We start from the raw sequence: 24,552 nt of genomic DNA, 5'->3' as shown, positions 1-24,552 counted from the left end.
ACATAAAACCTCCACATTTTTTATTAATCAACCTATTTTTGCAACGTTCATTGTGAATTAATCACACTGTTACTGTTTGTAAAGACTGCTTCAGTGTAAAACGAGTCGTCAGTATTATATAAATTTTGGCATTTTTTGGGAGGCTGGATGTTTGATTGCCTTCCAAACCATGTCAAGCAAACAGAAAGAAAGCAGAACGAGCAGGGTTTTCCAGTGCATTTTGGGAAGTGTTGGCATTTCCCAATACTAAAGCAATACAGAACCTCTGGTTGTAATACTCATGCTGATAGGGGCACACAAGGCTTCCAAAAAAAAGTTAGTCGGTTAAACTTGTATAATACAAAAGTAATGCAGCAGTAGCAAAAGTAGTCAATGCATTACATACAACCACAGCAGAATTATAAATACACATATATAAATATATACCTACATAAAATATACATATATACATAAAAAATACGTACATATACACATAAAAAAAGAAATAGAGCAACACATCTAAAAAATGGATAGGAAATGGGTGCAGAAGGCTGTACTAGAAATCCAATTTACATAATCATGTTCTAGAAAGGCACAGGATAAATTTAGCCTGCTACTTTACGTTTTTGCTGGCAGCAGCACTGTGCCTTGACTTTGTTTTTTGTGTGTTTTTGTTTACAAATGTAATGTGCCAATGTAGCCTTGTGCGGCAGAATATTTTAAGAAATTTCTCAGTGCAGCCAACTGAACAGAAAATAGCTTGCCGGATTGGCATCCTTTCCACCAGATTTTTGCACACATTGGAAAAATGTGCACAATAGTTGATTTCATGTCTGAAGGCCGAATCTAATTCCTTTATGTAATTCAGGCATGATTCAGAGGTTACTGCAATGGAACCGAGGAGTTTCTCGGGTACACCACTTTCCTTGAGTAGTGCAAAGAATTGGTGTCGTCCATGGAGAGAGCCACCATCCACTTCAAGGAGTGTTCTCTCACATATGCACTCACTAGTCCTCAGTTCAAGAAAGCTGTTCACAAGAGTACCAGCGACATGGTACACAACATTTTCATACACCATGTCGGTCGCATCTTGTGAAGATGCCTGCAGATCAGATGGATCAGAGGCCTGCTGCGTGCTGTGGCTTGTGGTTGGAGTGCTGCTAGTTGACAACAATGCAGATGCACTCTCCAAGTTGTTGAGGAAAGCAATTGTTGTCACCTCACAGTTTCCTTGACAAAGCTTGAAGAGCTTGCCAATCCAAATATGTTTTAGAGCCGCCACGAACTGGTACACATTTGGTGTCTCATTGCAGCCATGTTTTTGACAAATGATTCCAAAAAAGTTTTCTAGGGGATCTTGCTGCAATTAACGTGTGAAAAGATGAGTGAAATCAAAGTCCTCTTTTAAATCAGTCCACAGCAACAACAAGGTTTTTATTGTAATCTGCCAACCTTTAACAGTGCGCGGCTGCTTGGCCCGAGGACTACCAAAGTGCCATTGGGCAATCCAACTGATGCATGACTCAAGGGAAGCACGGTGTTCTGACCCATCAATCATTGCATACCGCAACTTATCGTCCTTATTTTTTAGGGTCGAAGTGTTCTGGCTGTCAAAAATCTGATCCATTCTTTCTGTGAACAGAGCTGTAAATTTAGCATCAAGAGGAAGCTCTTGAATGGCAATGAGAGCGAGGAGTGCCACAGAGACAGATTCACTGAATACTTTTGTGGCATACTTCACTCTTATGTCAGCCACGGCCGCTGGATGAAAAAGCGCACTTTTTATCCAGCGGCCGTGTGTCAGCAAAGGGCATCTTGTAGATATGTTGCTCTTTGAGCTTCCTTGGCAATCTTTCTTTTTTAGATGTTCAGTTGGTGTGTTAGAGGCGTGATTTGCAAGTATTTTTTTTTTAAAAGGTTTCAATGTACGCCCAGTCAACAACCTCGGAGCCAATCGTGAGCTTGTGTTTTCTCAAATTATTCCGCGTGCATTTTATCAGGTGTGGGATGTCAAACATGAAGTATAGTTTGCAGTTGTTGACAGTAAAACATGGTTCATGAAGAGAATGGATCAGCATTCTTGACAGGCTGACATTGTTTGACCCTTGATCATAGATGACCACATTTACCAAAAGACCTTTTTTTTCAAGCTGCATAATTACATCTAATAGCAGCTTGTGCATTGCAAGAGCTGACGTTGCATTGCGGGACACTGCAAAGGCTACTGGCTGCATCCAAATTCTCGATATGCCAGACGCAGCCATTAGAATGGCTGCATTTGCCACATGAGAAGTCCTTGTGTTTCCATCATATGTGTAGCCAATCACTATATCTTTTGATTGATCGTATATCAAATGTCGTTTCAAGGCTATTTAATCGAATAAAAGACAGCATGCTTTGTCTTGCAGAGGCCAAGCTTTAATGATTGATTCTATTGCATCCATGGCACCTGGAATGATACCAGGTGTCGTTGGGATGTCTGCCAGCCAGCACCTGAGTGTCCGCACATGTGGCAAGTGAAGCATTTCTCTGAGGAAGCGTGAATTGAGAGTGAATTGTTTCATCCATTTGGACCATTTTTTTTTTTGGGGGGAATGTACCAAGCCTGATTCGTGCTTTAAGCAGTTCAAAAAAGGTCCTTTGACAAATCCGGTTCAAGCTTGTTTAAAACCTCCTGCTGCGTTACTCGCCTCGCCTCGTCCCTTTTTTTTCATCTGACGGACTGCCTTGCGGTACCTTTCACTTCGTGAGTGAAGTGTTAGCAGCTTCTTTTTGGTGCGAAGGGTGTGCACAGAGCTGCGTTTTCTTCGCCCACTTTTTTGGCGTTTCTTGCATCTGCTCCGCGCTGCTGCCCTCCTTGGAAAATTGGAGGCCGCTCGGACCAGGCTCAGCTGAAAAAAAAAAGACATGGAAGAATGCGAAGGTATAGGCTTTCATCAGTCTTGTAGAGAAAAAAATCACGAATAAGCTATCAGGGCGCAATCACAGGGCTACTAATATACGGACCACTATGTGCTGCCATGCCATTTTTTCATTGGAAGCAATGTGTATTCTGCGACTGAGACAGGAATCATAATTGATTTATACATTCCAAGAATTTTATCTTCAAAGAATCATCCATGATTAAGGAAATATCACAAAGCATTGCAAAAATGAACATTTCATGAAATGCTGAACAGAGGCAATGACATTTACAAAGTGGAGGATTTTGAATTATTCATCTCATAAATAGCTATCTGGGCTGCATAAGCCACATTTACATGAATGCACACCTTGATTGTGCATCATATTATGCTGGTCTATCTCGCAGAGCTACTCTCATCACAACAAATCGGACAGCACAATTTTCAGTGTGAACCATGTATGTCCAACTGCACGCACCTTATATTTGAAATACAAATAATTGCGTGAACTAAATCACGGGTTGCAGGCCCTGAACTATATGTATGGTTTTGTCAACATTATAGGTTGTGACAATATTCACAGGCTTAGATGTCCATATCTACTAGGAAAACATCAAGACTACTGGTCCATACTTCCTTATGCAGATGCAGGATGTCTACTTTGCAATAATTCTCTCTCTCACTTTTTGCACTTACCATCACTTGGTGAAACCTGTGACGGTGGTGTGGGCCTTCTTGTGGGTGTGCTTGGCGAAGCGGCTGTTGAAAAAGAAATAAATATGCTATAAAAGGCTGGCAAGCAGGTATTTTAATACCCTCACTTTGCATTGCACGTGTGAATACTGAGCAACAGACTTATGGAGCAATTTTCACATGTGCCTGAGGAAAACTACTCAGTGTTTTCATCTCTATGGAATGAGCTCAACAAAGAAAGCACTGAGTCTATGCATTGATGTAGAAAAAGAAAAGATATCTATACCGCGCAACAAAGCTTTCTTGCAGGGAGGTTGGTTTGTTGTGAACTCATACCGAGCTCCACAAACACTAGAGGAGTAAGGACGGAAACAGGACAGAGTACAAACTATTTATACTGTGAGATGCCAAAAGCCATTCTCGCTGCTCTATCTCCCTCTTTCTTCATTTTGCGTTTGTGCAGCATGCTATCAGTTCATCTATACCATGTAAACGGTGCACTCAGACATTCTTACTGGAAAACATGCAAAATGCTACTCTATGAGTGCAAGCTAACAACATTTTTTCCCCTAGAGTACATTTCCTGCATTTAAGGTTTACGTACAGCAATTGTTCTCATAGCACTGGTAATTGAAAAACAGCTGTGGCATTTCTACCTGCTGTTCTAATTTCAGAGAACAATCTGCTCGAGTGTGCAGGTGTAGAATACAAAATAGTACCGCTCTTTGTTTTTATTTTTTGCAAGCTATTCGTGCAGTATTACAGTGGCACCACTAACCAAATATTCTATACCCTTTCATTCCAAGCAGAAAGGTGAAACAGATCCTTGTTCGGTACACCTACCTTCCACACTAGGGGGGCAGTCTCAGCAGCAGGGACGGCAACTCGCTTGCAGTAAACTGGTTGTCTGCAATTAAAGTACTCGAACTTAGTCACCCTACGCTGAAAAAAAAACAGCTGGTAGAGTAAATACACTTGCAAGCTTTTAAAGGCATGGCACTAAGCTTAATAAATGTGCTTGTTTTTAATCTCCACTAAATTATAATTACAGATAATTACATATAGCCCGACAATATTCTCTGAATTAAAATTTGATATATGAAACACAACTCGATCGAGTTCTTGTTTTTCCACTGCTTTTGCGAGTCGAAACGATATTGTAAGCTTAAAGGAATTATGGTGTGTAAACGCTAAGCGCAAACAGCGCATTGAAAAAAAAATACAGAAAAGTGAAAGGGTGGCGGTGGGGATGGGTCCAGATTAGAGAGGAAAAAAAAAGTGGCCCCGCGCGATAAGCGCGGCCTGTTTCATGAACATCCAAAACCGAGCTTGGCCATGCCTTCGCCCGTTGGAAGCATCACGAAGGGAGTAATGAAGAGATAAGCGAAACTGTTTCCGGGAGCTTCCCGAGAGCGAAAAGGGGCAGGTGGGTATCACGCTTGGTTCAAGGTCCCCCGTCGAGCAGCGCGGCAAGGTACGCCGAAGGGAAGGAATGAGGACAATTTACGGCGACAAAAATCCGAGCAGGCGGTCGGTGTGTAAACAGACACACAGATGAGGAACGCGGTGGTTTTCACTTGTGCAACACCGCAGCACACATTCGAATCTGAGGGCAGTGTCCCGAGTTCGCTACTGCATGGGGCCTCTGCAATAACTTTGCGAGCGATACTTTCGTCGGCTGCGAGCACCACCCATAAACTACACGGACATGATGTATACGCACGCATTAAAGCGCTTAAAAAAACAGCTGCAGCGAGCACAACAACTATCCCACTCCGTTAATGTTACTAGCACGCATAAGTTAAAGTAACACGTAACAAAACACCCTGAAGGCACGGTTGCATGACACGGTAATCCGAATTGGTTAGCTTTCATGAGATAGTAGAGGTAACGTCAGGCACTGAGGCGCGCACATATATACTAACGTGAGCAACCATAACTAGCGAACAGCTCCGCTTTTGAGAGGTGACGCTGCGTCGAGCCACAAACTGCAGCCCGCCCACTAATTTTAACTTATTATCGTAACCATTTCTCAAACAGATAGCTTCAGCAACGAATGGCAGCAAGAAAATTCGCTGTTCATTCAGCAGTTTCAAATCATAACGGTCAACGACAGTCAAATCAAAACTTTGCGAACATCTTGGGAAATATAGTGAACGTATAAATACCTGTGGTCAGCAGGGATTCTGAAGAAGTGTGCGCCTTCATTCCCCGAGGAATCGCACCACTTCACGCCGCAATAAAGGTGCGACATCGCTGCTCCTCGCTGGGGTGGTAAAGTTTGCGTTTCTATGCGCTCTCGTGCTTGCGCGTCGTCTGCTTGTGCGCTGCGCAGGCGTGATGGCGGCGGTACCTAGCGGAGCCACGCACAGTCATATTTACAAAACTTCTTTAAAACTTTGCCTTGTAATACTCGTGGCTGGTTATAGTTTAATGCAGAAGCACGTTTTTATTTACTACTGTGTACTACCGTGGCCGCGTTATTTTATTTTAATTAGGCTTACTGAGGCCTTCACTTCCCTCCCGTACCAGGTTCGCTGCAATCGTTTCGACGGCAGCGACGCCCCATGGCCCGGACGCCAAACTGCCATCATGCCTCGGGCCTGGCTATATTCTACTTCTGTTTTTCAAGTCTTCCGCTCGTTGGCGCTGAGCTTCGGCCTCTCTTGCGCGAACGTCGCGGTTGGCTTGGCGACGACACGCCCCTTCTCGCGTCAGCTCTCGCTGACGCTCACGTCGGGTGGCTTCTTCATCGGGAGAATGAGAAATTTTCGCCAAATTGAAAGCGCCAACGTCTGAACACTGACACTGACCCGCTATTTTACACTTCACTGCACCTTGCTGTCACCCAATCTTGGCGCGTTTCTCGGAAGTTCACCCCTCGCCTTTCGCCCTCGCCTCTCGCAACACACGCAGCCCTTCCCTTCCTACCGAGCCCCAAGCCTCACTCTCGCCACACTGCGAGGCCACGTGATCAGCGCTACCACAACCCCGGGCATGAAAGTCTCGACTAAGAACGGCTTCGCTGTTAAAATCATGGCAGCTTCGCACTAGCGGTACCAAGCCTGAAGGAAGAGCGAAGCTGGTTGCCTTCCTTGCTTCTCTTCATTTTTCTGTTACTTTCTACTTCTCTTTCTTTCTCTTTGTTTCTTCTGATTGTGTGCTATAAGTAGCAGTGGATCACAAGAATAAATTTTGTTGGAAGTAGCGCCTACGTGTGTGCATATGTGTGTCTTTTTGTCGTCCGTGTTTTCTGTGCGCTCATAGTTTTTCAAGATGGAATACCAACGTGCCCAAACCGCCGCACTGCTGTTCTTGTGTATCTTTTTTTGTATATGTTTCTTTCTAGCTTGTTTTTTTGTCACTCTATCTATTTCTTTCTCTTTATCTATTTATGCATTTATTCCCTTTATTTCTCTGTTTTTCTCTCCCTCTTTCTATCGTTTTCTTGCCCTCTCTCTCTTTCTCTCTGTCTCTTTTTCTCTCTACATCTATTTGTCTTTATTCCCTTTATTTCTCTCTATTTTCTCTTCCTCTTTCTATAGTTTTCTTTCTCTTTCTTTTTTCTGTTTTCCATCCCTTTGTTTATATTTCTTTCTTTTTCACGTGTTCGTGTTCGTTTGACACTCGCGCCTGCTGCACACGGTACTGGGGCTTGCCAAATTCCTGTGGCGTATGCAAATTGCTGTGGCGCGCATACGCACCCGAGGAGTTTTGCTCGACGGAGCACAAGTTACCGATAGCTTAAACAGAATTCACTTTAAAGGAAATGAAGAGAGCGCGGGCCGGTTCATGATGATGATAGCTTTTTACGACAGAGCACGTTACCGACAGCTTAAGCAGCTTCTCTGTTTAAAAAAAAAAGCCATTGTCCAACACGCTCCTCATAGGGTCCTCATGTGGAGGACCCATATTGTTTCTCATAAGCGATTGTTTCTCATATGCGTTGGTTCCTCATGTGGAGAACCAATAGAAACAATAGCTTAGGCTCTTTTCCTTCTGCGTTCAGCTGTCAAAGCGTCTCTAAACAGACTCGAGCAAGTTCATTGCATTCATTCGCAGACTAATGATGAAGGCGTTAAGGAATATGTGCGCTACTCGAAGGCCAACATGCACCGTGAATCACCCACGTTTGCGCATTCAGCGATGAAATGTGAACCTAATAACAGAGCTTGAACGGAAGACGAAGACGGCGTCCTCAGTATAGTGGGAATTTTTTGCTGTGCCCGTTTGTTATGACAGAATTGAGTGCTTGCACGAAGGGGGAAAAAAAAAAAGACACAAGGAAGACACGGGATGACTGGTATAAACAACCCTAGCGCGCGTGCGTCAGTGAAGACGTGTAAACTCAAAGCAACTGGTTAAATGCTCGTTGAAATTGTGCGTCAGATTTTCGGGGATATTTTCTTCCTTTCATTTATCGTTCTTTTTCTCAGCTCGGCGGGGAATTTCGGCTGCACAAACGAAGCTGACTCGCAAACACCTTACAGATACGGCTTCAGTTCTGTGATCCGGAAAAAAAAAAATAGAACATCGGCACGGAACCCTTTTACAAATAAACGCTTGCGCGCTTTTCAACGGCGCGTCATTTCAGAAGGAATGAACACATTTGAATGAGCAAACGGGGCGTAGTGCGCGGAAAGAAATATTCGGAGGGAACAGATATTTCCGCGCTCATACAGGAAAAAAAAAAGCACGTAAATAAAGGCACTATCGACGTGGCGAGTCCTAGCGGTGTTTATAAGGCAAAGCGCGACTGAAGAAAATCGAGCTTGAGCATAGTCCTTGTTTAGCTTTATATAGGCGCACGGAAAGGGTGGATGTTGGGCAGGAGGGAGAAAAACATAGGCCAGTCGAGACGGAGAGAAAAATAAATACAGGGGAGAGGGCGTAACGGGAAGATTTCTATAGCGCCGCAGCTCAACTTGAATTTGAAGCCCCGCATGCTCTCGAAAATTAAACGCCGTTCTTTGTTTTTCTTTTTTCCGTCCAGCGCTGCTCGTTTGCGTTTGCTGAAGTGGAAAGCGCGCACCTTGCCTTGCTGTCAAAGTGTGATTGCACTTCCTCGTGATTCGGTAGCTCCGACCTCGCCTATGGCGCTCTAGACGACTTAACGCAAATGCACTGAAAGTGGCGTATCGAACGCTTTGTCGACTTTTTTTTTTCTGCGACACACACCGTCTGCTTCGGAAAGCTACTTATGTCAGCAGCGTTCGCCGAACGTCGTGCATTTGTCAAAGGTGGCAGCCATAGCTCCACCGATGCGGAAGGCTCCCTAGCGTGTCGAAAGGAGAAGCTGAGAAAGAAAACAGGCTGCGAACGTGGATGCAGCAGTTGCTTGATGTTCACTAGATCAGCACTTCGCCTCCAGAGAACTGCTTACACCGCACCTGTTTTTCTGCAGGTTGTCTGGAACTTCACAGAGTTCCTCTGTTACAGACTCGCGGTTTGTACGTGTGCCGGGGAGGTTGGGCTCATGTCACTATATGGCAGAAAACGCACGGCACACGCCATGCTGGTCGCAGAGAGAGAACATAGCGGCAACTTATATTCACTATTTTGGACGCCCGCTTCTTTCAATGACAAAAACCACCTGAATGCGCAGGTAAACACCACGTTTCAAGAGTTGAAATTACGACTTGTTTTATCGGTTTTATGGCACACGGACTTCTACATCCATTCGCGGATTCTGCACGTGCCGAAGAAAAATACCAAGCGATAGTAGGAACAGCAAAAAAAAGGAACGTTTCCATATTTGCAGCAAAAGAAACAATACTGTTTGTTTTGCTGCATATATGGAAACGTTCCTTTTTTATGCTATTTAGCAGTATATCAACTCTGACACAAGATGCTCAATAAGCTTCTCTTCCTCACAACATGCCCAATAAGCATAAATTCACATGCAAATGAGCAGCAAGGCAAATAAATTGGTTGAAATTTCATTTGAAGACGTGACGTTTTGATCAGCTTGTATAACAAAGTACAACAACCTGAGGTCTCCTTCGAGTTTTTCCAAGTGAAGTTTCACTGTATTGCATAAACTGGCGCCATTACGTCGGCTGGAAGAGTTACTTTTCTCTCCTGCTCTCTAACCTTCTTTCCCCCACTCCCCAGTGCAGGGTAGCCTACCAGGCTCAGCCCTGGTTAACCTCCCTGCCTTTCTTCTATTCTTATTCTCTCTTTCTCTCTCTCACTCCCAGCTTGCTGCAGTGGCTACAATGACGAAGCTACCTCGATTCACCAAACACGCTACTCACAAACGGCAGCTAGAAGGTTCAGGCAACTGATCCTCATTGACATTTCAAACTTGTGCATCTCTTCGAATAGCGCAATAAAGGTGTATTACACGCTGCACTAGAAACGATAATGTAAGCACAATACGCTTCCGTAATTTGCATTTATATGCGCTTGTATGTTATGCGTGTCATAGTCTTGCACCTTGTGTGCTGAAGCGCTTTTCACAGTCGCATCGCTGAGCACATCGATACCCTTGCTAGATCAGCTCTCTAAGGCAACAAAGGGGAGTCACTTCTTTTGTCAAGGTTGCATGCTGCTATAAAACTCTGAGTGCTCGAGCAGGATATTCCGTTCTCTGTGTGAAACACTTCAAGTTTTCAGCACAAATGGCGACACCTCCTGGATTATTTGCTCCGCGTTAGCAATCCAGCTTGACTATGCCGACATGGCTTGCCCCCGCTTCGTCGGCTATGGCTAAGAACGCCATGTCGCATCGGACTAGCTGATAACGCCTCGTGCGGCGATTGCGACTGTGAAGCGACCCTGAAAGATATGTGTGACTGTCCTCGCTATGATGTGTAAACACGATCGCTCGGAATTGCACTAGCCCGCACTGATCGAAGAACCACATCAGAGCAAACTATTTTAGAATGTTCATTTGATCAATCATCGCAGCTGAGAGCTACGAAGACTGACTGTCGCGGCCTCCATCAGCATGACATCAAGGGAATATCAGTCATATAGGCGAATATGTTAGGAAGTGCGATTTAGCTTAAGTAGGAAAGAGCGCTCAAGAAAACCAGTGATGAAATTTGTACTTGGAGATAACGCAGTTTCTTGTGTTTTGTTAACTATTTATTGTGATATACTTTAAAATTACGTAGACTATGTAATTATGCACCATTATGAAAGCTGGAAGGCAGATACCGAGACAAGTTCTCACCTCTAAAAATAACGAAAGTTGTTCTTTTGTTTATTTTATAGTGTCAATTGGCTATGTCGGAGTAAAGCCTAGAATGGCGCTGACTTCTCCTGATCGTTAAATTGTGAATGAGAGATATTTGACACAAGAAGCGAAACCATTCGGCATTTTTATATTCAGCTGTCTTTAACAGTAAAAAAAACGCGTAACCAGTTCTTCATAATCTATTGCTTGTGCAGAGGACAATCTTCTAGAGGTCAAAGGCACTTAACAAACACTTCATCGACTATTGCTAATTTAGAGAGACACTAAAGTAAAAAAAAAAGAATCTACTTAGACTGATAAATTATTTTTGAGCACTTCATGGTCATTAATTCCGCAATTCCAGGTTCATTATAAGAAGAAAACGATGACAAAAGTACAATTTTTAAATTTCGCACCGAAATCTGAGCACATGAATGGCACCGTAACGTTACCGATTTCAAAGTGTCTGTGGACACCCGCCACGGTGGCCCTGTGGTTAAGGTCTTTGGGTGCTGACCCGAAGGTCGCGGGTTCGATCCCGGCCGTGGCGGTCGCATTTCGATGAAGGCGACATGCTAGAGACCCGTGTACTGTGAGATGTCAGCGCACGTTAAAGAACACCAAGTGGTCGAGATTTCTGGAGCCCTTCACTACAGCGTGCCTCATAATCATGCCGTGGTTTTGGCTCGTAAAGCCCCAAATAATATTATTGCAGCGCATAGTTACCTTTGTTACACTAATTGTTAAGGACACGTATTTGTGTGTGCAATTAAGTAAAATTTCTGTACTGAGCAGTTAAACCCAATCATCTTTATCTTTTATTTTTTTCTGTTTATCTTTCAAATAACAACCGTATACCGTGCCAAGTTTAATAAGTAGGAATCTCTAACAAGCAATACGCTGGCTGTTCTACGGTCATTTGGGCACATTTATCATTACGTGTTGACCTTTGGGCGTTTTGACCGAATGTAATCACACACGTAGATTTCGTGCATACTAACGCTGTTCAAATTAAGAATTTACGAGCTAGCTTGTAATAACTGATCACTGATAATGGAAGTTCTGAGTAGTTTCGGCGTTAAGTGTTTTGTATGAAATTTTTCGTTCTGGTAAGGCAAATAACATATCTTCGTGTTTCTTGTGGTGCACACTTGTGGGTATTGTGGTTTCGCATTGAACGCAAGAAATTTATTTCACTCTGCTGTGTTCCATCTGGTACTTGCTGCTTAGACTCTGGGAGAAAGGAACGTCCGGGGCCATGAAAACCGCGCGAGATCATCCCTTCCTCCTTTCTCTTTCGTTTGCTTTTAGTGGGTGCGATGAAGGACTACATTAGGCTGTTTAGTCTGCTATTTCGAACGATGTTCGATGTTGCGTGAGACCTAGCGAAACGCTGAAAAAAATTCCTGACAGTAACTGTTCATTCTACTAGACACTCGTCGGCAAGACACGGCTGAAATCAACACCCTTAAGAATGTTTTGATACAATATACACATTTTTATCGATTTATAAATTGTGTGTGGGCATTGAGCGAGAGAACTCTTTGAAGTGAAGTTCTTCAATTGGCACATTCCCAATTCTTAAGTTTACCCTTTCCCACTATAGGCTTTCCATGCACTGTCTATGAAAGCCTATGTATTCCTTTGCAAAACGCATTAGGTTAGGTTACAGACAAGATTTCCTGGAGAACTCGCCAGAGAATGTTTTAAGGAAGAATAGCGCTTAATTGCGGTGGCTTGATTTCACCGTTATCTTATGTTGAGTGTTATAACCTTGATTGCCAGGTTTAACATCACGTGTGACTTCCTCCACAATATTTGCTGTCGGGAAAGGTGGCTTTTTTGCTGGCCTTTAGTGATGTTCCAGCAAGCCTCCACTAGATGCCAAAGGCAATTTGCTCCACTAGAGGGGGATCCTTTTTGTCCGGCTAATCGTGAATAGCACGCCAAGAGATCTGTGTCCCCGCTGGGGCCAGACAGATTACCTTGAACAGCGAGCCCAACAAAAAAGAAGTAGGAGATACGTAAAAAAAATCTAGTTCCGTGGAGGGCCAGAATTGAATCGCACCGGTAATACCCGAGCCGTGACCAGGCTATTTCACCAAGCCTTTTCACTATTGCGCGTTCTACGTATCGAGCTGCCATTGCCTACGTGAAGCTGCTCCCCCGACATTCAATTTACCCGAATGCCAGCGATTCTTGCAGCGTCCTCTTCAATCACACAATGGCAATTGCACTTTGCCTCGCGCCATAACCAAGCTGCCCGCATCGGCCCCTTGAGAGTCGGTCTCGACGGTCGCCGCACCCGACACGCCTCTCCAGGCAGTGCCTCAAAACACCAGAGAAATGTCGACGCACTCATATCTTGCTGAAATGGAACAGCCACCTCTCTCTCTACATCCAAGCACCACTTCCTCCTTTTCTTTTCAAGAAGGTTGTTTCTTGATAACAGCAGCAGGTAGGAGGTTAGGGATCCCAGAAAAAAAATCGCGCAAGAGCGGCTTTTCTCGTTTGTTCACATGAGCGCGGTGTTTCTTTTTGATCGTCTATCCGTTCTGTTCGTCGTCCCGTTGCTACGAGTTTAACTGTTCGTTGATAAAACTGTACCACGAATAAAAATAAATTGCAACTTTGAACACGTTTGCAATGCTAAAGGAAATGCTGCATTATTGCTTTGGAGGATTCTTGATTCATATACCCAGTACCAAAATTAAACCAGAAAGGAAATCACAGAATACTAGGTTATTGTTACCTACTTTGCACGTGGCCACAGAAGGCACTAATATCCCAGACAGCGCTACAACTGTGCATGCGTGCCACTCATCCTTCGACTAAGAAACCCTGGATGCCAACAGGCGCTGTACTAACACTGTCTTTTGTAAGCTAAATACGTCGAAGAGCTACCTGTCCCAATCGATTTGTCTGGGACAGCAGACGATACGAAGAGCAAAGAGAGAAACGAAGTGGTAGACACTATGACGTTAAGGTCATGCTAGCCACCGACTGTGATCTGGGAGAAGGCAAGGAACGAAAGTTACTTGGGAATGTTAGTAGAGGTAATTGGACAGGGCTTCTGCGTTGGGTAGAGTAGCTCGCATGTGCACAAGATCCCCTTGCAGATTTTTCGCTCTCGCTATTATCAAGGGTGTTTTCAAGGGCCTCTCCTCAAGACCGCTGTCTGATTGGTCTGTCATATCATCCAAAATTTGTACAAGAATTGAAGACGCGGCCAAGTCAGCGGCTCTTTAACTTAAAGGGGTCATGAAGCACCCCTTGGGTTTGTTGAAAAAACACATCCTGCTGAAAGCTGACACGGCTATGAACTGCTCAGCCAAATATTGGAGTCGTGCGCGCCGCGTAAAGGCTACAAGCGGAACGCGAATTTGCTGTTTTCTCAGGCGCCCTCTTTTCAAACAGAGGCCGGTTCTCACTCTCGTCGGTGGGCGGGGCGTCTACCCGTTGACGTCGCGCTTTGCATCTCCACGTCGCAAAAGACATAGCATCCTCATTCGCCGATAGCCGACACAAATCGAGAGCGGCGTTCGGATCAGATGCGCTTCTTGCCACGGGGTGCCGCCACTTGCCGGCGCCGCACTCCTCAATACACGGTAGCGGCACCCGCGCGCGCGAATCACAGCGGAAAAGCGATCGCGTTTCATGATGCGCGCTGAGGTAACTTCTTCTCCCCGTGCCATCCCTCCCTGTGTAGCTTCCAGTGCGCTCGTCGGCACGAGAAAAGAGAGAAAGCGCTGAGAGCGTGCGCCAAACCCCCGTAACTCCACTCATTCTTTACGGATTCGAAAAATTTTTGCGGCAATCGAATTGGGAGGCAGTAAACTCCGATACTGAGGTCATTAAGTCATCACTTGGAAAGGTGGTTCCTGACCCCTTTAATAAGCGTCAGGTTAACGGCTATTGTACGCCTCCTCTAATGTAATACCAGACAATGACGGGTACAAGCAATTGATAGTGCAGCTTTAATCACGCCACTCCTTGTCTACAAGAAATGATGGCTGATCTCTCTTTGGCTGAATCATACATAACACGAAAGTGAAATGTCTTCATAGAAGTACCTGCAGTTTTGTTGGACGCTAAGGAATAAGATTTTTTCAGTGTGTATAACTATTTGGCCGCCGACGCCGGCACGCATTTTCAACCACACGGGCACCTTCACGCTATCGCGTTAAGATTTGCAGTCTGGGCTGATATAAACTGTGATTCACCAGTGGCGCATACCCGAATACCACGGGCCGCGGTATGTGGCTATGTGCCGCACGTGACTGGTGGAAATGATTTCATGACGTACGTGACAGTGAAGTCAAGTCCTTCATGTCATCACCTGCAAATCGTATTCGTCATACACTCACGTCCTCCTATGCCAATTTTGGTATACACCAAGTTAAGGAGACGACCTTGAGAGCGCCAAGACGCAGATAGATAGATAGATAGATAGATAGATAGATAGATAGATAGATAGATAGATAGATAGATAGATAGATAGATAGATAGATAGATAGATAGATAGATAGATAGATAGATAGATAGATAGATAGATAGATAGATAGATAGATAGATAGATAGATAGATAGATAGATAGATAGATAGATAGATAGATAGATAGATAGATAGATAGATAGATAGATAGATAGATAGATAGATAGATAGATAGATAGATAGATATGGCCCATTTGCCTAGGGTTCGCTAAGAAATGCTTGGCATTTTAAAAGAAATGCCTACACTGCTTCAAATAATGCCTCCGGTACCGTATGGCATGCGCGCGTGGCGTGCACATTTGTGCCGACGAATTTATTGTTTTGTTAGAACTGTACGCCCCTGTCGTCATTTCGCGTACGTCGCGGTCACCGACAGCTTGTTCATTCGACGTCTGTGCGCGGAGCAACAGCCTTTGCTAGTACATTCAGCTCACATTTGACGTCATTAAAATAGTGACATGTTAGCGTGTAGTCCCGTTGTATTTCTTAAGATCTCTTGTGCTTTACTTCACAGGCGGAAAATATTTTGACAGGGCATGCTATCTTTGCATACATGAAAAAAATACCATGTTTCTCTACACGCTCTCGAACTCTTGTGTCGAAGTTGTTACTATCAAATGGTTAATTGATCACTTTTGTTAATCAACTAGCATAACACATTTGAGAAACATATCTTGAACTGCTCCACATTCGTCTGAACAATACTGCGTCGATCCGGCGCGCATAGCGTATACGTACCTTTTTTTTTAAAAAAATCCGTGGCCCTACTTAACTGAAAAACGCTGTAAAATGTTAGCTGCAAAGTGTTCCGTAAAGAAGTAGAACGAAAGGCAATCACTGAAGCTTCGTTAAATCGTCATATCTCTATTTTTATTTTTCATGCAACTAATATTCTGACAGCAATCTGGCTCCAGCAGTACAATTGTGTTCCATGCCTTAGGTAAATCCAATCAGTTACGTTATAGATTAAAAAAAATTGTATAGTAATGGAACACTGAGTATACGGGGTGCATTTTAGACTCGCACAGAATTTTTAAAAATCGCCTGTGGCAGGTGGCATAAATGTGGTCGATGAGCCCGATTACTCAAAATGGCGAGCATTACCTGCACGAGAATTGTAATGCATAATGAGCTGATTAACGAAAAATAATGAATTTGTCAAAGATAATCGCTTTTCGGATCATATCACAGTTCGGAAAGCGTATTCGATGAGTGCGCATAGCGCACACACTAAGAAACAATTTTCTGGATGATATCAAATTTACATTTTTTTTTTCGTGAAAGTGTTCGTCACAACACATAAGAATTTCACTTACATTTGCGCTTCAACGAAACAAATTCCAGTTAGAAAGGAAACGGAAGATCAGTGCTCTGTTACCGCACGTTCTATGATGCATGTTTTGAAACCCGCGCTGTCATCGGGTATTACTGCAAGTTAATACGTGACGTATTTTTTTCTTAACAATCGATTATGGATTTCAATTTCCTGTGCAGTTAATGCTAGGCGATTGGAGTGATCGAGCTCAACAGGCAACCTTTGCAAATATTTTGCGCGGTGTAAAAACAACCCCTCCGGATTCCGCCGGAATTTTTCGCTTCCCCTATCTAGAGCGCACGCCATTATTTACAGTGCAGCCCTTGCGGTGTATGAAATAAGGCACGCTAGTAAAGTTCGTCGGCGACTTCTCGCCCCCTACACTGTTTTGTTGTTTCGCGTGTGCATGTGTTCTCGGTATTATTGTCGAGGGAATTTAACTTTTGCTGTGGGCAGAGTTGCAAGGTGTGTTTCATCGTGAGTGAACGTGTTGGGTACGGTGTCCGACGGGCACGGTATCCTACGGGACGATGCGGCTAACACCGAACGCTTTCCTCGGTACCGAAGGAAAAGATGTGTTGTGCAAGGATGCAGTAGCAACACACGTGCGCCTAGCGACCCATGTATTCTAGATAAGCCACCGGGGCAATGTTCCGAGTAGTGTGCTCGCTGGATGTTTGTGAATCAGTATTCTTGCGGCCCGGTTTCCAAAGTGAACACCCGGTGCCTACCATATTTCCTCTTATCGGTGAGCTATGGGTGTTTCTTCAGCCGTATCTCAACTGTGCTGAGGAAAGTAATAATACTAACCGATTCACAAGGAACTTGTCGAAATTTCAGAAATTAAGAATTTCCAGGCAAGCCTCAAATACTCCCAGTTTAAGCAAAGAAGAAGCTACCAGAAACGTACACCGTTTGAACTCCGTGTCACGAGTTCCTGATGGGAAATGAGGTAGCCCACGCTTCCGCTCGAGCTCATGTTCACCGGGCCTTCCCACAGGGCGCACTTAGGAGGAAAGATGGTGTACCAAAAAAGTACAGCGACATCTTACAGCACTACAGGCTATGCCGAAGAACTTATCCGCCAGCTCACCCCAGCCTAACTAGGGAAGAGACAGTAACCCTCAGGAAAGTGCAAACAAACACTTACGTTCACGGTATAATACTTCACCGTATCTCACCGACTGAGCACTCGTACATCTGCAAGTACTGTGATGTCCCGGCCACGCTATGCCATATGGTATGGAGATGCATACAAAAGCCTATAGCACCACTACAATAAGCGACGAGCAGTGGGAGCCCAGACTCTCGTACCCAGACCTGAAGGATCAGCGAAGCCTGGTTCAACGGGCTCGAGAGATAGCGAAGGCCCGCGGCTATCTGGAATAAGGAGGCCGCCCACCTTGGGCGCACAGTGCGCTTGCTCAAAATAAACGTTCATTCTCTCTGTCTTACCGGTGAGGCCGGTAAGGTGTTCATTCTCTCTCTTTCTCTTATCGGTGCCCGGTAAGGTGTAAATGTGAGGACTAAATGCTAGTCCTCACATTCACAGGGACTAACGGTTGGCTGGTAAGGTGTAAATGTGAGGACTAAATGTTAGTTCATTGAGGTGATATGTGGGGACTAACAGTTGGCCGGTAAGGAGTAAATGTAAGGACTAAATGTTAGTTCATTGAGGTGATTTGGGGGACTAACTGTTAGACCAGGTGTCGTTTGTCCTTAAAGGGATTTATGGTTGTGGCAGCGCCATTCGTCACCAAAGGGACGAACCACACACCCTTCTAACACCCTTTTGCCTTAGAGTGTACAACTGCTTGCCAAATCAGGCGCAAGCCAAATGGACACATTGTAATGAGTGTTGGTAACTAAAAAGCCACAGGCATATAAGCAACGGCGAAGTGTGTGTGTTTAACAACGTGAGTGTGTAGTGAGAGACCACATGGCCTCTCCGTGTTTACATCTGTGCGCGGCTGTGAACTATGTACTATTGCAGCTGCCGTGAACTCAAGACATGTAGAGTCACATTTCCCCGGGACGCGGCTCTCGCCATGTAATGTAAACAGAGAGCGACGTAACGGCCCTCCTCCTAATCGAGGACCCCGCCTCCATCGGGGCAGTCTGCTCGAGGCTCTGTAACTACGAGCAGCTCAATAAAGTTTCTCTTCCACCCGCTGATCCTGCGTTCTTGATATACTCGTACAACACTTTTGGCGACGAGGATGGAATCTCAGATGGTATATCCGATGGGACTGAAGATGGCATCTCCGATTGAATCACAAGACAAGTGTTAACGACATCTTGCTGTGGTGAAACTGAACTGATCAATCATGGCAACATCGGCTGACAGAATAGCAGTGTCAGGAGATCGCAGCGTGGTTACGACGTCAGTTGGAAGGCTTGCTGAGTTCAGCCCCGACACTGGAAACATCGAAGTCTACATCGAAAGATTCGAGGTCTTCGCAAGCGCTAACAACGTCGACGAGCCGAAGAAGGCGCAAGTGTTCTTAACAGTCCTAGGTGAAAAGGCCTACGTGACACTACGCAGCCTTCTGCTGCCTAAGAGTCCTGCTGACTCCAAGTATGTTAATATCACGAAAGTGCTGCGCGAGCACTACGCACTACGGAGATCCATAGTCACGGAACGGTAGAGGTTCCATCGCAGGGATCAAGACCAAAGTGAAGCAATTAGAGAATTCGTCGTCGAGCTCAGGAAGCTAGCGGCAACATGCGAGTTCGGCAGCTTCCTTGAAGAAAGTCTTCGAGATCGGGTCACCTCAGGTCTTCGCAGCGACGACAGTCCGATACCGTCTGCTGTCGTTACCGAACAAGGAGGCGACATCTAAACATCGCCACCGCCATGGAAACCGCAAAGAATGACACCAAAGAAATTCTCCCAGCCTCCTGCGAACGTCAACTGGCAGAACAAGCCGACGCCTAAAAGGAAGCCAACGAGCAAAAGCAAAACAGTGTCCAGAATTATACTCTAGTAGAACTCACTGTCGGGCTAGTTGGTACATGTCTGAATTAAATTTTAGCAATGAGAATTTAGCAATGAAATTGTTTTTAAAGTCTTTATATACGTAGACGATTTTCTGATTTTACTAAAAAAACGGAAAGATTTGACGAACCAAGTAATGGTGGATAAGGTTTTAGAGACTTTTCGGCAGAACGGACAAGGTTTGTCCTTTACACATGAGCTGCCTGACGATGGGGTCCTGCAGTTTTTAGACTTAAAACTAACCCTTTGTGACAGTCATGTTTGCTGGTGTTTTTCCCCCCGTGCAAGGAAGGAACTTTTACCCTTTGGTTCGGCCCACTCAAAAACCGTGAAGAGGGGCATTGCAATGCTTTCCCTGGGATCCGCACTTCGGAAGTCGTGTCCGCATCTCATGAAGTTTAGTTTTAGTGCACAATTAGACTGTTTGAAGGTCGCCGGGTTCCCTAGCTCGATGTTGTATGCGGTTGCGGAATGCCTTCTGCAGAAGGTAAAAAAAGGCTCAATGGAAGCACGAAAGGATAAAGAACGGCCGGAGGTGGTGCCTTATATTCATAAGGTTACACACAACCTGAAAAAGGTGGCGAGTCGGCATGGTGTACCGCTGGTGTTCGCGGCCCCAAACAAACTGGCGAAGTTGTGCCCTCGCATCAATGGAAGTCATGCTCAACAGCCGAAAGGCTGCAAAAAGAAGCATGCGCGGCCGTTCACGAAGTGCGCCACCGGAGTGGTTTACGAGATACCCCTATCGTGCGGGAAGAGCTATGTTGGCCAAACGGGGCGCTGCGTCAATGATCGAGCGAGGGAACACGCTCTCACGGTAAAGAATAAGGAAGGACGGTGCGCATTTAAGTGCGCATGTCGCTTCATGTGGATGCACACTATGCTTCACGCAGATTAGGATCCTGGGAAAAAGTAAAAGCAAGGTAGCGCGGGAAATTTTGGAGGCATATCACATAAAAATAGAAACTGGGGTATCAATTGTGTTAGTGAGACGTCACTCAGCCTGTATGACTCGGACGTACGGTACCTGGAGAGAATGTGTCCGATAGCATGATTAGGTAAGCGAGCATATTGCGCATGTGTTGATGAGAAGTGGGTGTATATTAGCCTGTTTCCTCAAGGAATAAACATTTGTAAGTGAGCGCCCGTCCTGTCTTGTGTTTCTTCTTCTGTGTGAATGTGAATTTGGCGCTAAGTTGGCTATTTAATTCAGACAGTGTCCAGAACGGGGACGACCACCTGTAAACCAGGGAATCCGCGGAAAGGACTTTCTCGCGAGGGACAAGGAAAATACTTCAGCTGTGGTGATGAGCATTTTGCTAGAGCATGTCCATTTTTGCAGTGTCAATGTTTCAAATGTTCGAAAAAGGGCCATGTTGCTAAAATGTGTGGAACTAAACAAACGCATTGCATTGACCAAAGCACAACAGAAGCGAAACTGTTGGCAATAGGACATAACCAAAGAGATGGTCAGACATCTGCTTTCGTAGTAAAGCTACGCATAAATGGCAAAGAGCTTCCAATGGAACTTGATACAGGATCAGCAGTGTCTCTAATGTCGGAAAGCGAATTCGAAAAATGTTTTCCCGATGCTGAGTGGTCCGCAACTGATGTGCGCTTAGTCACATACAAGGAACACCTGTAAATGGGAAGGGATCCGCGCAAGTTGATGTGAGCTAGGGCACACAGCGCCATGAGCTGCCGCTTGTAATAGTCAAGCATGAATCGGGCTTGAGGATGCCAACACTTTTTGGGCGTAACCGTTGTCCAAAATAAGGTTGGTTTGGGCAAAAGTCTCATACCTGTGTACAGCATTCAGACAGGAAATTTTCTTTTGAAAAGGTGCGATGAATTGTTTTCTAAAGGGTACGGTACAATCAGGGGCTTCAGTGGGAGCATTGTTCAGAAAGAGAATGTGTCACCCCTTTTTTAGTAAGGCTAGGCAAGTTGCGTACGCCGTGTTGGAGCATGTTGAAAAAAGAATTGCATGACCTTGAGAGCGCTGACATCGTATATCGAGTCAAGCACAGTGAATGGGCGCCCCTCTTGTGATAGTGCCAAAGACAGGCCCGTAGCCAGAAATTTTTTTCGGGTGGGGCCCACTTGCTGAAAACCTGACTATTTGAGAAAAATACCTACTTTTATTATTTTTTTGGTAAGAACACCTACATCACCAAAATTTCGGGGGGAGGGGCCCGGGCCCCTAGCCCCCCCCCCCTGGCTACGGGCCTGGCCAAAGAAAGACAACTCTGTTAGGATATGTGGGGATTACAGAATTACTGTAAATCCGCGTATAGAGGTGGATCAGTACCCACTGCCTTTACCGGAGGACATCTTTGCATCTGTAATAGGAGGCACAAATCTCAAAGTTCTAGATCTCTCTAAGGCTTACCTAAAACTTCAACTTCATGAAGGTGTCCAAGAGCTATTGACAGTGATCACTCATTTGGGTGTTTTTTTTATTTAAAAGACTGCCATACGGAGTAGCAAGCGCTCCGGCGATGTTCCAAGCAGTAATGGACCAGATTTTACGATGAATTCCGAGCACTGCATGCTACATAAATGATGTCCTTATTTCAGGAAAAGATAAGCTAGAGTGCTACGAAAGAACCGAAAGAGTGCTTAAGAAGCTACAGGATCATGGAATCCACGTTAATGCAGAAAAATCCTCGTTCTTTCAAAACAAAGTGCGCTATCTGGGGCATGTAATTGACAAGAATGGGTTGCACCCAGCGCCAGACAAGGTGGAAGCTATTATGCATGCTCCACAGCCAAAAGATTGTACACAGCTCGAAGCATTTCTTGGCCTCGTTAACTTCTATGCGAAGTTCATGCCAAATCTGGCAACTCTACTTGAGCCATTGCACAACTTGCTTCGCAAAGAAAGTGCATAGAAATGGTCAAGTTAGTGTGACAAGTGCTTCAGAGAATGCAAAGAACTGCTATGTAATAACCAGCTATGGGAGATTTATGATGTAAGAAAGGATTTGCGTCTGACATGTCATGCGTCTGCATACTACGGTTTAGGGGCAGTGCTTTCTCGTGGTTGATGGTCATGAAAAACATGTTGCCTTTGCGTCGCGATCAAGGACCCCAACTGAGCGCAATTACGCACAAATCGAGAAAGAGGGCCTTGCCATGATTTTTGAAATGAAGAAATTTCAGAAGTACTTGTGTGGTCGCAAGTTCGAAATTTCCACGGATGACCAGCCACTGACTGCTCTTTTTTGACCCTAAGCTTCGAACAAGCTCTGTGGCTGCTGCGCGAGTGCACCGTTGGTTACACGTACTGTCAAATTACCCTCACCAGGTCACGTATAAAGCAGGACGTACGATTGGCAACTCTGATGGTTTGTCGAGGCTCCCCCTGCCTGAAACTACTGAAGAGTCTGAAAGCATTTTATATTTTGCACCGATACAAGACCTTCCTGTCACAGTTAAAGAGGTTGAGCTAGAGACAGGCAGAGATGAAGTCCTCCGTGTTGTGCGTGAATTCACATGGAGCGGTTGGCCAAATTAAGTGTCTGACGAGCTAATGCCGTACTTTGTCAGGAAGTTAGAAATGAGTGTGCACATGGGTTGCTTAGTGTGGAATAACAGAGTTGTGATGCCGCTTCACTTCAAAGCGAAGTCCTTGGATTGCTGCACGAACAGCACATCGGCGTCACTAAGATGAAGGCAATCGCTAGATGAATGGTCTGGTGGCCTGCTATTGATCGTAGTATTGAGGAGATCTCTAGAATGTGTGATATTTGCCAGAGCGTTGCTTCTTCCATTCAGCCCAATGCATTACACCCATGGAGATTGTGCGAGAATGCGTGGGAGAGAGTAAACTTGGATATTGCACAGAAAAATGGCAAATCATTTTTTCTTGCCGTTGAGTCCCATTCGAAGTGGCTAGAAGTAATAATCATGAACTCCACAACAGTGCAAAAGACAATAGAAGTATTGAGATCGATGTTTGCTGCATATGGATTGCCACACGAAATTGTTACAGACAATGGCCCTCAGTTCAGGGCCCAATAATCTGAGGACTTTTTAGAAGCAAACGGTGTGAAACACACGCTAATTCCTCCTTAGCACCCACAATCAAACGGGGCGGCAGAAAGAGCAGTGCAAACGCTGAAGAAGTCGCTTGTGCTGCAGGGGATGAGTGACCAAAAGAAAAGCCAGCAAACAACACTACAACAACGTGGATAACTTCGTGTTTGGGTACAGAACCACTCTATAATGCTGTTTGGTTTTCCGGTGAGATCCCCTCGGCCTGGAAAGAAGCCATTATTATTCCTATTCTAAAACAGGGCAAGGACACATCCTCCGTTGCGAGCTACAGGCCCATTGCACTAAAAGCTGCCTGTGTAAACGTTTTGAAAAGATGATAAACCGCCGACTTATACATTACCTCGAAGCAAACAAATCACTTGACCCATACCAGTGTGGTTTTCGAGAGGGTAGATCTACCTCTGACCACCTTATCCGTATCGAGGCACAAATTCGCGACGCTTTTGTCCACAAGCAATTCTTCCTTTCGGTGTTCCTCGATATGGAAAAGGCCTACGACACCACATGGCGCTTTGGAATATTAAGAGACCTATCCCACTTAGGTGTCCGAGGAAAGATGTTGACCATAATCGAAAGCTATTGTCCAATCGCACGTTCCGTGTTCGAGTGGGTAATGTCTTGTCCCGAATATTTGTCCAGGAAGCTGGAGTGCCGCAAGGTGGTGTCCTGAGTTGCACACTTTTTATTATAAAAATGAATTCCCTACGTCTGTGTTTTCCACGGAATATGTTTTATTGCACATATGTCGACGACGTGCAGGTCGGTTATAAATCTTGCAACTTTTCAATGTGCGAAGCGGCAGGTGCAACTTGGTTTAAACAAGGTAACCAAATGGGCAGACGAGAACGGGTTCAGCCTTAACCCGCAAAAAAGTACTTGCGTATTATTCTCAAGAAAGAGAGGCCTACATCTCGATCCAGACATT

At 45.0% G+C, this 24,552-nt stretch overlaps 1 long non-coding RNA gene across 1 annotated transcript; it reads right to left on the bottom strand.

Annotated features, from left to right (window-relative positions):
* Nucleotides 1–2,747: 2,747 nt before the first annotated feature.
* On the bottom strand, nucleotides 2,748–4,477 carry LOC125757011 (uncharacterized). The gene is made up of 3 exons (XR_007414999.1): nucleotides 4,419–4,477; nucleotides 3,579–3,641; nucleotides 2,748–2,870 (listed from the first exon to the last, which is right to left on the bottom strand). It is a non-coding gene; the product is annotated as an uncharacterized LOC125757011 (long non-coding RNA).
* Between the last annotated feature and the right edge of the window lie 20,075 nt (nucleotides 4,478–24,552).

This window comes from Rhipicephalus sanguineus, chromosome 1 (assembly GCF_013339695.2).
Source record: "Rhipicephalus sanguineus isolate Rsan-2018 chromosome 1, BIME_Rsan_1.4, whole genome shotgun sequence".
Lineage (NCBI taxonomy): Eukaryota > Metazoa > Arthropoda > Arachnida > Ixodida > Ixodidae > Rhipicephalus > Rhipicephalus sanguineus.
The sequence above is the reverse complement of the archived record's forward strand: the minus strand, read 5'-3'. Positions and strand labels throughout refer to the sequence as shown.